The sequence below is a fragment of the Tursiops truncatus genome, chromosome 19 (genome assembly GCF_011762595.2).
Source record: "Tursiops truncatus isolate mTurTru1 chromosome 19, mTurTru1.mat.Y, whole genome shotgun sequence".
In the NCBI taxonomy this organism is placed as follows: domain Eukaryota; kingdom Metazoa; phylum Chordata; class Mammalia; order Artiodactyla; family Delphinidae; genus Tursiops; species Tursiops truncatus.
In genome coordinates, this window is record NC_047052.1 from 5,384,554 (window position 1) to 5,399,264 (window position 14,711).

A 14,711-nucleotide genomic window follows, 5' to 3' on the forward strand; every position below is an offset into this window, starting at 1 on the left:
AGGGCTTACCGAGGCTCTCTACTATATTAACTCACTTGATATTCACAGTGACCCTATGAACCATTTCTGAGGAGGGAATGAAGCCAATTAGAGGTTAGGTGGTGGAGTCTGGATTTCGCCCTGTGAAGTCAGTCTCCAGAGTTTACATTTTAAACTGTTATAAACAATGTTTCTAGATCACTTTATATAATGCCTGTTATGTAACTCATCTCAAGAATATTAGCTGCTGCTACTGTTGCTACTGTTGTTATCATCAATACTGTTGTCAAAACTAGCCCTAATTAGGAAGAGAAAAGAGAAACACGTTTGTTATACCCCACCTGAATGTGTTATAAACTGGTTTCACCCTTTGGAAAGTCGCATGGCAAAATTCACCAAATCTATGAAGGACTCACATACTTTGTTCCATTTGGATACCACTCTGGGTTCTATTTGAGACAGGTTGCACTACATACATGGAAATACTTTCTGCAGTGTTATTTCTAATAATGAAATTACACTGGCATCCACTAAATGTCCAGGGCAAAAAAGATGAGTTGAATGAATGTGTTTGTAGCAAGATGCTAGAATACAGCCATTAGATGAAATAATTATTCAACTTTGTTGATCTACTTAGAATACTGTGTGAAAACACAAAAAATAGCATGTGTACTATACATGTGTGATGTACACATGTGGACAGAATTTGAAAGTAGTAAGCAAACATGAAACCAGGTATACATGGGTAGAGGAATTTGTTTTTCATTTTTTCTTTAACACTACTTCATCCTTTCACTAACAAATTCACACACACACACACACACACACACCGTGATTTCTGGGGTAGATAAAATAATGCATGAGTACCTGAGCTAAGAAGAAATTAAATAGGGAGAGCCTTTTAACATCTGCACACAAAGGAGATCTTACAGAGAATGAGCTTTTACGCTGAGTTTTAAAGCTACTATGAGAATACTGCTAAACGAAGAAAATAAAAATCAAGCTTTGGGAGCAATTTCTTGTAATAATGAAGGTCTGGCCTTTTGTCCTCCCAAAATTGCCAAGAACTTGACTTGGCCTTCATCCTGATCAACTGTATCTCCTTAGTGTCTCTCTTTCCATTATGTTGAGCTGGATCTAGAGTCTGCCCCACCCAGTTCTGATAGATCCGCGTATTTGGCAAATGTGAATTCTGTTCCTCTGTCTTACTTGTGGCCTACGACGCTAGCCAAGTCTTGTAGAACATGGGGGATTAGGATTCAGATCCAAGATACGTGGTGTCTTTGGTTGAAATAATGCCAGGTCCTTGGCTGTTCGGGGTGTGAATTTTAACCCAACTCCTACTACCTACTGCCCAGTTTTCAAAGGGCAGCTTCATTCAGCCTTTGCTAGAGAAGGCAGAACTATTTTATATTTAAATAATTTAATCAAAATATTCCAAAATGTCATTATTGGAGGCAAGGATTTTTTTTTTAACATCTTTACTGGAGTATAATCGCTTTACAATGGTGTGTTAGTTTCTGCTTTATAACAAAGTGAATCAGCTATACGTATACATATATCCCCATATCTCCTCCCTCTGGAGGCAAGGAGTTTTGAGCAACTATAAAGTTCGATAAATCCAGTCTCATGCTAATCATTTCGCTCTAAACTTTGCCCAGAGGGTGGTTCTTCTCCCAGGGATCAAAGCAGAAACTCAGAAGCCACCCTCTTCCCCAAGTGAGGCCTTCTATCCCCAGCCACTCCATCAACGAGTCGGGTCTACACTGCTTGTTCTGTCTCCTGAATTTGTCTTAAATCCATCCTCTTCTCTCCAAATCCATCATCACCTCCAGAGATTAGTTTCTGACACTTCCCACCTGGGCCACTGCAACAGGCACCTAATGGGTGCCCCTGCTACTAATATTGCCTGCCGTCATCTATTCTCTAAGGGGTTTGTGATGGTTAGTTTTATGTGTCGACTTGACTGGCCATGGGGTGCTCAAATTAAACATTATTTCTGGGTGTGTCTGGATGAGATTAACATTGGAGTCTGTGGACTCAGTAAAGTAGATGGCTCTCCCCAGTGGGGGTGGGCACCAGCCAATCCACTGAGGGCCTGAATGGAACAAGATGCAGAGGAAGGAGGGACTCGCCCTTGTCTTCCCACCTGAGTGGCCTCCATTCCTTGCTGCCCTCAATGGTCTTGCTTCTCAGGCCTTCAGACCCAGACTGAAATAAACACCATCAGCCTCCCTGGTTCTCAGGCCTTTGGACTTGTACTGGATCACACCACCAGGTTTCCTGGGCCTCCAGCTGGCCCAGGCAGATCCTGGGACTTCTCAGCTGCCATAATTGTGTGAGTCGGTTCCTTCTAACAGAATCACTGCTTCTGTGTCTCTGGAGAAGGCTGACTAATACAGGCTTCCAAGGTGTCTTTTCAAAATTTTCATTTATTTATGTCACCCCAGAATGGACACCTCTCAATCGTTTCTCATTCCTCTTACGATAACAGCACATTCCTTTACTGTGACGTCTCTTTTATCACCTGGCCCCAGCCCACTTCTCCAAACTCATTTCACATCACAAGACAGCCCCTCTATTTCTCATTACCCAGCTACACCAATCTTTCCTCAGTTCTTCCAACTCAGCCCATTCCTTCCCAGCACAGGTATCTTCATGTGCAACCCTCCTAGCCAACATGAGCATCCCACCTGCCATCTGGTCAGCCCGCTCCATCCATCCTTCAGATCTCAGATATCACAGGCAGAGAAGATCCTTCATTACTGCTCCAGACTACCTCAGGTGTCCATGGTTGACATTCCCATGGCACTGGTACCCTTTATAACACTTTCCATAACATGTAATTGCTTATTTATTTGTGTGACAATTCAACTAACGTCTGCCTCTCCGGCCCCATCAAGACAGAGGTGGGGTGGGTGTTCGTGCCCAACAGCAAATCCCCAAGGCTGAGATTCAGTGCCCGGCACACAGCAGGCACCTGACTCATCGCTGACTGCATAGAGCCCTCCTCAGAAGAGGCAATCCCTCTTTAAGAGACTGGAGTCCAAAGTTTTGGCCTCAGCTTTGGCCATCTGTCCTGTCTCTCCATTCCTGGCACACAGGAGCTGACCGTCAGTTCCAGGCTCCATGGACCGAAGGCCAGTTGACTCTGTGCAGTCTTAACTCATGAACAAGAACCACAGCGGTAAACAACACCCAAGTACGTTAAACTGATTACTTGCCTTTTGAAAGAAAGGAACTAACATTTATTTGGTGTCCAATACATGTCTGGGCTTTTTATGTGTTGCCTCATTTGGCTCAAAACAACCTGGAGAAATACCCACTGCAGCAAAACTCAGAGAAATTTAGGGACCTGGTCTATGGTCAAAAGCTAGTTTGTGATCCAGCTGGATCCAAACTTAGATCTGACTTGAAAATGTGTGCTGACCCCACTGTGCCCTTGTTTGCTAAATGCTCTTTCATGGACTTCCCTTACATTTTTAAAATTCCTCTTTACTAACTATGTTATTTACTTAATAGTTTTGCTGTACATAGATTGTTATGTTTCACTTTTCCTCCAAGGCAAAATTATCCATGAATTCAGGGGTATGGTGAGCTTATTTAAAATTTTTCCTAAGACACATGAAAATACATAATAAAACACACCGTGAGCCTTTATGTATAATGTGACACCCTGCCACAAGTGACAGTTGGGAAATACTATAGCATCAGCCTAACTACAACATGTTCCCTTCTGGAATGTCACAGACTTTCTGAAAAGAAAAGACAAGACTTGGACCTCTTATAAATGTAGCTCTCAAATGACCAAGGTGAATAAAATGGGGAGGGGAACAAGGTATGCAAATCACTCTTAATCTGTTTAAGGCAAAATTACTTTATGCAACACTGGAGACATGAAGGTACCACATGAAGGTACCACGTGAACTAATCGCTCCACTTCAGGGGCCATGGTAGGTGGACACCAGGTCACTGAGTCCTGTGTGTAGGGTGAGAGGGAGCTTGACCTCTGAAATGGGGAGGAGGTGGTGAAAAACCACAGGAGTCAGAACGGAAGCTACACTGCCAGAGGAGCTCTAGCTGAAGCACGTTGGGTCCCCTCGGCCACCATTCCTGAAACCCACTTCCTAGGTTCTCGATTCTCCTTCCACATCCTGGGGGTGTCTCCACCAGAAGTGGGAACTAGCAAGTCACAACATACAAACTGATGACTCTTCAAACCAATTACTGCACCATAATAATGGAGATGGGCGGTGCACATGCGTAGACAAGAATCCCTTAAAAAAACAACGCAACACAAACGTAACGAGCCAAATTACAAAGCATGTACAAGCACACTGGCCTTTGGTGTCACAACAAGCTATTAACATCTTGCCCTTCATTTGGCTTATTCTCTTTGCTATGTTTATGAAAGACACAACCTAGTCAGACAAAATTTGATACTGTGATCTGATCCAAAGGGATGAACTGATGAAAAACATGCTACAAGGTTTTTTGGGTGAAGGCCAAAATAAAGACACTGGCTCTTAAAACACAATATTTTTTCTACAAGATGTGACCCCAGTAACAGACGTCAAACCTGGATCAATCAGATAAGAAACAAAGTGTGAGATACACAGTCTATAGACTCATGAGTCATTTGAAGTAAAATAATTTAGGAAACACTTCAGTGACCTTTTTGAACTCTGTTAATTCTGCTTTGGGCTAAATATTCAAATGAAGTAAAACATATACAACACAGTAAATTACTTATTTGAGATGATATAGTTAAACTACTGGTTATCAGTGGAATGCGTGTGTGTTCACATGCTTTTCAACCAGAGGCTTGTACATCACAGAAAATGAAGAGAATTTATTAGCTACAACTCTAACATAACGTGACTCAGTTTCTCTTTTGGACACAGATATGATGTCTCCTACCCAAATGAGTAGGTGCCCCTCCAAGTTACCTCTTTGGGACATTAAAACGTTTTCCAACGTGGATGCTGCTTTGAAATACTTGTTTAGGAAATTCTACTTGAACCAATTTCTAAGTCAAAAAGATGGGCCTTGTTCCTTTCATTCCAAATACCATCTTTTATAATAAGAATAGTTATAATGCTAGAAATGCAAAATGATAACTAGAAGTTCACTGTATTAAATTAGGGATATACAAATGTCTAACAAATATTAGACATCTCCAGTTATACGTGACTACAAGTTTAGACATACAGATTTACACAAAATCTTGAAACACATATGAAAAATAAGATGCCAGCATTTGCCTCCATAGAGGAGAAGGATAAAGAAAAGATGAGACTCAATGACTATGAAGGTGTGTGATATAAGCACCAGGTTCCATGTTAGGGGAATCTAAACTTGATATGATATTCCTGGAAGGCAGTTGAAACTATGTCCTGAGAACCTCAAAGACGTTCACAGCTTTAAAAAAAAATTCCATAAAAATTCTATGGAGATAAAGAATCCCACAGAGATTTTGCATAAGTAGGCTATTGTGAGATTATTTATAACAGATGATCTCCAAAATTAAGTGCCTCGAGTAAAGAAGGCACTGATAGATACTTTTATTGAATTTTTGTTTGCAATTCTCACACCCTCCCCACCTACCAACATCTCATAAAGACCAAACAAGGGTTTTCCACCAAAGACATCCTCACCGATCACTGAAATTACACTAGACTTTGAATCAGAAAGCCTGCCTTCAAATTTCAGCTCTGTTACCTATAAAGTGGCTGTGGTTGGCAGAATAATGACCCTCCTAAAGAGTTTTATGTCCTAATCCTGGAACCTGTGGATATGTAAGGTTACTTGGCAAAGGGGAATTAAGGTTGCTGATCAGCTGACCTTAAAATAGAGAGATCAGTGTGGATCGTCTGGGTGGGTTCAATGTAATTATGAGGGTCCTTAAGAGAGGGGAAGACAAGAAAGTCTGGGTGATTTGAAGTGAGAAGGTACTTGACCAGCCATTGCTGGCTTTGAAGGTGGAGGAAGAGGTCACGCGCCGAGTGTGAGTAGCCACCCAAAGCTAGAAAAGCCAAGGCCTGCTTTATAGCCTCCAGAAGTGAATGCAGGCCTGCTGGCGTGTGGTTTTAGTCCTGTGAGTTCCATGTTGGACTCAAAACCTATAGAAGTACGTGATGACAAATCTGTGTTGTTTTGCATTGCTACAGTTGTGGTAACTTGTTACAGCAGCAACAGAAAATTGATACTGTGGCCACATCATTAATTGTTCAAACTGGAACAACTTTTAGAATGAAAGCAGGTACTATCAACAATTAAGCCACAACAACAGGTGGAAATCAAGACTGTCCCAGGCTAACTGGGTCACATGGTGAGCCTGTCTTATTAAGGAACTTCACTTCTCCGTATCTAAGTTGGCGCATGTAACAAAGATGTTTAGAATGTCATTTTTCTCTTTGCTAAAGGAATAAAAAGATAAGCGAGTGTGTGTAGCACACACATAGGAAATTCTAAACAAAGCTTTGTTAGATCAGATGAGGTTTGGCGACTTGGGCATTTGTTCACTCCCAACAGACCTTTCTTTAGACTTGCAAATGTGGATATAGTACCCTCGATTCAATTCTTCTGTGTCAGCCATTACCCCCTCAAAATTGCTTTCCTATTACAGTAATCTAGATTTCTCTTTGACACCAATCATTTGCATATTCAAATTATTTTTCTCAGCTTTATTCATTTATCGAAGTTGAATCTCATTATGGACCAACTCCTAGAGAGTTCCCAGGGAAAAGATATTTTTAGCCTTTCTAACATTCCTCCACCTTCATTTACACAGCTCTGTGTGTAATCTTCCCCTTTATGGACTGGATGTGGTGTTTACAGCTCCCTCAAAAAAATGATCAAAGGGGCGATAAAAGTTTCCTACTTGTTAAATTATTAATTAAAGATCTTGATACTATTATCAAATGTTCTTTGAAAAGCTTGCTTTGCTTAGAGCCATAGTATTTCTTTAGTGAATGTGAAATTTTACTTTTAAAGTATGTTTTCCACCAAACATAATGAAAACACTTTTTTTTTTTCTTATGAATGTATGCTCACAACCATGCTGGACTTTGAGGGCATTTTTCTATTTAACTTTGAAAGTAACTTTAATTATGTGGAAGAAATCTATGCAGATATTCAAAATAATTTTATTGAAGCAGCCTGGGCAAAGTCCCAGTGAATATCCTCTACGCCAAGAGGGGACACAGGCTGAAAATTTTAATTGGTTCAAGTAGAATTTATATAAATCATGGATGTTGGAATTATGCCAGATCCATTAAAGATATGTACAAGGGTTAAGGGGATTTTCGTGCAAAGATGAGAAATATAATACTTCTAAAAACAAAGCTGTAGGAGAAAATTATGGGTGGTTTTATTTTCACTTGCCCTTCTCCCTTCCTAAAGTGAAATTCAGAGGAATAGAAAGCAATGAAATACGTTTCTTTCTTTTTTTTTTTTTTTTAGTTTACAGATCTGAAGTCATTTAGTTAAATAAGTATTAAAATATTTTATGAAACATGATTTTCTTCAAAATTAAGGTTGAAATATAAAAATTTAAATTATAGCCTAATAAATCCAGATGGATTAAAGTATTAGGAAGAAAAAAGTCTATTTTTTTGAATATTTGAATATTTATGTAATAGAGTAGGGAAGGCCTTTCTAAACCAGTATTAAAGGCACAAGTTATTATGTGCATTATTGAGAGGTTAAACTACTTAAATGCAAGTTTTTTTATATCACTAAAATACAATAAATAAACAGAAAACTAAGCAAAATATTTGCATCATGTAAAACAGAGGCCTACTATCCTGAATACACAAAGAGCTGGTTAAAAATCAATAGGGAAAAAAACAATTAGCAAAGCAAGAAAAGAAAAAAGCAATAAATATATTATAACATTAAAATGAGATGGCTTTTAATTAGAAAAACCTAATAGTATTTGACAAACTTGTCAGAAAACCAAATCTCATACATTACTGATGATACTAAAACATCTTTCTGAAACGCCATTTGTCAATATGCATCACAAGTCTTGAAAACATGTGATTTTACTTGTTATATGTGTGTGCCAGGGAATAAGGGGTGTTTAGTAACATGTATACTCATTTCAATATTGTTTAAAAATAGGAAAAATTACAAACAACAGAATGTTCTACCTGGATATTGATGAAATAGATTCTGGTATTTGCACAAAGAATACTACATTGCAGAAATACTTGAGGGAATGGAAAAATATTAATGGCATGGTGTTCATTGTATGAATTAAATAATCCAATTGCTAAGCAGTACTACATGATGAAATTTTTGAAAAATAGGCAAAGACGTTACACTATTAAAATTATACTAAAACATTAACAGTGGTTTTATTGCAGGTAATTTTTTTTTTAACTTGGCTTCTCTACACTTTTCTGGATTTCCTATAATGGGTATGTGTTAATTTCACAGTTAAAAAAGAATCTATAAAATTTATTTTGAAATTGACTACATATTGGCTATAGTTTATTACAAATGGGGAGTTACGGGAACCTGTTAAACTTTAGGACATCTAGCATCTCTTAGTATTGATGATTAACGGGAAGCAGGGGAACATTAGGTTTATAAGAGATCATTAGTATTATGGTAGAAAACAGAGGGTGGTTGGCTTTTCCCAACTTCACATGTCTTTGATTTTGGATAAAAAAGAGCCTCATGCATTTGACAGAACTTTATAATATGGAACTTGGTCTCATCAGCTTTATTTTCTGAACCATCACTGTTGTCAATGTCTGCTTCTTCTTTGAAGCTTCACTTTTAATCTCACTGATAAATTCTGAGAGCCAGCAAAGAGCTGAGACTCCAAGCGTGGACTTTGGGTTGAGGGCGACTTGGCTCCAGGCCCTGATTTTACCCCTTATCAACTCTGTGATTTTAAACCTATTCAGTTACCTTCCTAGAATCTCAACTTTTTCATCTTTAAAATGGGAGAATGGGACTTGTCTCATGGGGCTGTCATGAGGTAAAATACTTGACGTTTGTAAAGCATTTAGCAAAACATCTGGCGCATAGCATGTGCTAAATAAATAGTGGCTGCCAGCATCCTTTAAGTTTTTTGTGAAGCAAGAAAAATATCCTTAGAACATTACAGTCTTGATGAAGGTTCACAAACTCAAGCATCTCAGGGAAGTCGCTGATATGTTGCAGAAGCTGCCTGTAGGAAACTGAAGCTCATTTAGAATCAAGAAGATACACCAGCCTCTTGGTGTCAAGACCTCTGGTTCAATCTACATGTGAGGAATGGATTCAGCCAAGTTCGTGGGCCTGCGCCAGATTTCTCCTCCCTCTCTCTCTCCCACCCTGTACTCAGAACCAACGTGACCTGAGGAAGGTGTCAGTGACCAGCTCAGGCCCACACTCTGGGGACTCAGCTGTGAGATGACCTCGTTGTTTTTCTGGCTCTCCTCAGACATCCAGGTCCCCATTGCTGCTATATTGGTCCTGCTGTCTGGGCTTTGGACTGCACGTCCCTGGGTCCACTTAACCCTCTGGGTTGGCCTCAATTCCTGTTCCACTTTCTCCTTTGGAACAATGTCTAGGATTCCTTGCCCTCCCAGGCGTACCTTTATCACCCTCTATTTCCAGACTGGGTCCCCCCTTTTCGTGGCACACTCTAATCTCCAGGACAGTGACAGCAATTCTCTCTTTTTTAAGTAAACTTATTTTGAAATAATTTTTTGTTTACCTGAAGGTCTAAGAAATAACACAGAAATACCCTGCACCCTTTATCCAGTTTCCCCCATTGGTAACATCTTATAAAACCATAGTCCAGGATCGCAAGCAGAACACTGATGTCAATAGAATCCTGGATCTTATTCAGATTTCCTGATTTTTATTTGTATTTGTGTGTGTGTGCATGCACATATGCCTGTGTATTTAGTTCTATGCTTATATCCATCACCCCAATCAAGATATAGAGCAGTTCCATTTCTGAAAGTTTCTCTCATGTTAGAGAACAATGCTTTTAAAATTTTATTTGTGCACCTGTATTCATAGCATCATCATTCATAATAGCCAAGAGGTGGAAGCAACCCAAGTGCCCACTGGTGGATGAATCAATAAGCAAAATGGAATATATACATACAATGGAATATGATTCAGTTTTAAAAAGACAGGAATCTTGCTACTTACTGCAACATGGATGAACCATGGAGACATTATGTTGAGTGAAGTAAGCCAGTCACAAAAAGACAAATACTGTATGATTCCTCTTATATGAAGTATCTAAAATAGTCAAATTCAGGGACTTCCCTGGCTGTCCAGTGGTTAGGACTTGGCGCTTTCACTGCCGGGGCCCGGGTTTGCTCCCTGGTCGGGGAGCTAAGATCCTGCAAGCCAAGCAGCAGGGCCAAAAATTTTTTAAAAATTAAAAAAAAATAAAGTAGTTAAATTCATAGAAACAGAGAGGAGAATGGTACTATCAGGGGCTGAGAGGAGAGGAAAAGGATGTTGTTATTTAATTGGTATAGAGCCCCAGATTTGCAAGATGAAAAAGTTCTGGAAAGCTATTTCACAACAATGTGAACGCAGTTAACATTATGAACTGTATACTTAAAAGTGGTTAAGATGGAAATTTTTATGTCATGTGTTTTTTTACCGTAAGTTAAAAAAACCCTTGAATTTGCATGGGAATCACCTGGAAATGCGGATAATGCAGACTCTTGGGACCCAACCCCAGGGATTAGTAGGTTCTCAGCAAGGCTCAGGAATCTATGCTAAGTCATCCTGAGTAATTCAGATGCAGTGGCCTAAAGACTGCACTTTGGGAAAAGCTCCTCTGTAACAGCTCAATTCTCCTCATGTTATTGCCAGACAGAAGGCGCTAAGACCCAACAGAGACTGCCTTTGGTTAGGGCAGGTTGACTAGCAGGGCAAAAGCTGAAGCTTGCTACTTATGCATAAGACCCTTGCAGTAATGAGCAACACATAACCAGGACCACCTGGTTTTCATCACTGCCAGAATGGAATGCAGCTGAGTGGTCCCCTTTCATCTTCCCCATTTTCTGCTTAAGCATTTCAAACTCTGACACTGTCTTTGCAAGAGAGGAATCAAAATGAGTTCCTAGGTGAATGGTGGTGTAGCTACTGAGTTGAAGAAGACTGTGGCCCATCAACTTGATGCCCAGTCCTGTTTCCCCACGCCCAGTCCATCAGCTGGTCCTGTCATCTATATCTTCTCTCTGAATCTGACCATCTCTCACAATCTGTTTGTTACCCTCTGGCTAAGCCACCCTCTCTCACCCGTGTTGCTACGAGTATCTCTTAATTGCTCTCTCTGCTCCTACTCTTACACCCACACTCTGTTCCCCACGCAGCTTTCCAGGTTACCTTTAAAATGCAAATTGGACCTTTTGCTCTTCTGCTTCTCAACCATCCCACACAGATTGTGTCCAAAGACCTTGCTGTGGCCTACAAGTCCCTGGCATGAACCGTGGATGCACCATGACCACATCTTCCATCACTCTCCCAGAATCCTTCCAGTCCAGCCACACATTCCTTTGAGTTCTTCGAACCCGTTAACTTCCATTCCAGGGTCTTTGAAAATACTGTTCCCTCACCTATAAATGCTCTTTCCCAAGAAGTTTTTGGGGCTCGCTCCTTCATTTCATCATTCACAACTTCCCTCAAAATTGAGGCCTTCCTCAACTGCTTGATCAAAACTAGCCATCCCTCCATCACTGTCCAAACCTTGTCCCTATGTTGTTTCCAGGCTCCTGTTACAGGCCTACTATGCAGTCATTTCTTTAATCTCCTGCTCTTATTACAGGCCTACTATGCAGTCCTTTCTTTAATCTCGGCCACTTCTACTAGGAAGTCTGCTCGCGAGGACAAGGGGTGCCTGTCTGGCTCCCGCAGCACAGTAGGACAGTGCCTTCCACATAGTAGGTTTTCAATATATGTAACAAATGAACAATAGATGATTTGAAGGCTTTAAGTTTACAGGGAAGTTTCTTTTTTCTAGAGGACAGATCAATATACAAGAGAGAAATAACACCTATCTTTTAAGAATTCCTTGAGGGTGAATCCAGCTAAAAGGCAGTGCATGAAGGATTCAACAGAAGCACGTTCTGCCTATTTCAGAGGAAGAAACGAAGTTCAGTGAAGTTGTTACAACTGTCTAAAATATGCAAACATATTTTACATGGGATTATTCACTGTTTGCCAATGACTGATAGAAAATTATTTTGTTCTGACACACATATTACTAATAAGCATATTTAAATGAAAGAAAATAAAGCAACTGGAACTTAATACAAATTCTAGCTCGCCGAAATGATCCCATCTGTCCCTGCCTTTATAAATGAGGCAAATGCAAGTTACAAGAATTGACTCATATGTCTTACATAAATCCCTCTTTACCATTCTTATAACCTTAGCTCAGCATCTCTTCTCTGATTTTTTGCTTGTGCAAGAAAATGCCTCATACAGCCAGACATGACTGTGTCATCATCAGATGCATTGTGTTAGATTGCTCCACCTTTTCTCCTTTGGCCAGATGCCTCCACCTCAGTTTGGTGCACAGGTTCTAAGCTTCAGAGTACAGATTGTCTACTCTGCATCCACGCTGCAGTCAGCCTGCATTTGGCTTTGTTCTGGGCCATCCAGCTTCCCCCTGGCAAAGAGACACCCAACTTCCTCAAGCATCCTGGTCAGCTCAGAATGAAAGTGCCAATGCAACTCATTACTTTGCTGATGACATCCCTTTCTGCATGCTTCTGGGCCTGCAGAGATGAGTAGGTGTATAGCTCTCCCTGCTACCTAGATGGTGCAGCAAATGGCCCAGGAAGCATGACACTGCTGTGTGAAGGGTAAGTGCTAACGAACCATAACTTATCTGCCATCTCCCTTTTCTTACGAGCTGTTACGTTGAACCACAGGAAGCTGCAGATTTTGTAAGTCAAAGATAATCAAATATTGGTGATTCCAGCTCAAATGCGGCCTGCTGTCTGTTTTTGTAAATCAAGTATTGGAATACAGCCACGCTCATTCACTCACCTATTGTCTAAGGCTGCCTCCACATGAGAACAGCAGAGTTGAATAGCTGCAAAAGAGTCTGTGTAGCTCACAAAGCCTAATGTATTCATTATCTGGCCCTTTATTTTTATTTATTTTTTTTTAAGATTTTTTTTGATGTGGACCATTTTAAAAGTCTTTATCGAATTTGTTACAATATTGCTTCTGTTTTATGTTTTGGTGTTTTTGGTAGCAAAGCATGTGAGATCTTAGATCTCTGACCAGGGATTGAACCCACATCCCCTGCACTGGAAGGTGAAGTCTTAACCACTGGAGTGCCAGGGAAGTTTCTATCTGTCCCTTTAAAGATAAAGTTTTCTGACCCATATTCTAGAACATTCAGTGCGGAAGGAGGAAGCAGAAAAATACCCAGGAAGAAATAAGAATTTTGATGTAGATGATAAGCCCAACTTGACACCTGGACATCTCTTTAACTAAACTCTCTCTCATTATTTATTCATTCAACACATATGTTTGTACCCCTACTATACCTCGAGCTCTGCACAAGGTCCTTCATTTACAGTAGTTTAAAAACGGAGCCTTAAGATTTGTTTTTAGCTTATCTAGAGCCACCATTCAGTGGAATTAAATTAGCATTATGTAAATAATTATTAAACAAGGAAGGATGTAATAAGGAGATCCCACTTAGACTGTGGTTGGGGGAAGCTGAGGGAGGGCCTCTCTGGGGGAAATTGACAGGGGAAGAGGAGGGAGAGGGTGTGAACAGAGCCTGCACCTTTGAGAAACTGCACAGAAGCCAGACGGACTGAGCAGATGAGAAAAGTGGCAAGAGTGAAATGGGCTGGGACTGAACAGGCGGGCAGGGCCAGGTCCAGTGGGGCCTTGTAGATGATGCGAAGCATTTTGGTCTCTTTCCTCAGGGTGACTTAGCACCTCTAAGACCCTCTCATGGAGCCACTTGGAAAACACTCTGGCAGCTCCTCAAATGGTTAAGCATAGAGGTACCACAGGACCCAGCAAGGTCACTTCCAACCATACACCCAAGAGAAACGAAACATAGGTCCACACAAAAATATGTATGTCAACGTCCATAGCAGCATTATTCATAAAAGCCAAAAGGTGGAAACAATCCGAATGTCCGTCAACAGTGAATGGATAAACACAACGTGGCCTATGCATACAATGGAACATTATTCAGCCGTAAAAAGGAATGAAGCACTGTCACAGGCTACAACGTGGATAAACCTTGCAAACATTATGCTGAGTGAAAGAAGCCAGTCATAAAAGACCATATTTTTTATGATTCCATTTGTATGAAATGTTCAAAATGGGCAAACCAACAGAGGCAGAAAAGTAGACTGGTGGCTGCTTAGGGTGGGGGAGGAGGAAGCGTGACTGCTAAGGGGGACAGGGCTTCTTCTGAGGTGATGAAAATGTTCTAAAAATGGCTGTGGTGGTGGTGGTCCAGCTCCGTGAATATACTAAACGCCACTGAATTGTATACTTTAAATGAGTGAAGTGTACGGTGTTATGACTGTTAAAATATCATTTGTTAAGTGGAGCACAAGGTGTCAGATAGTGAGCCATGGTTCAATGATAGACCACGAGAGAAACTGAAATAGAGAAGTTTATTACTCACAAGTCCTGCAGGAGGGGCCCCATGGGGAGGTCAAGGTAGAGTGCAGAGAGCAACGGGACCTGGGGTGAATGCCTTTACTTAAGTA

The 14,711-nt window shown here is 40.6% G+C and overlaps 1 protein-coding gene across 1 annotated transcript in view; it reads right to left on the reverse strand.

Annotated features, from left to right (window-relative positions):
- The window catches only part of CDH13 (cadherin 13), a 1,012,702-nt gene that overhangs the window by 371,926 nt on the left and 626,065 nt on the right, over positions 1 to 14,711 (reverse strand). The gene's annotated exons all lie outside the window — the stretch shown is intronic.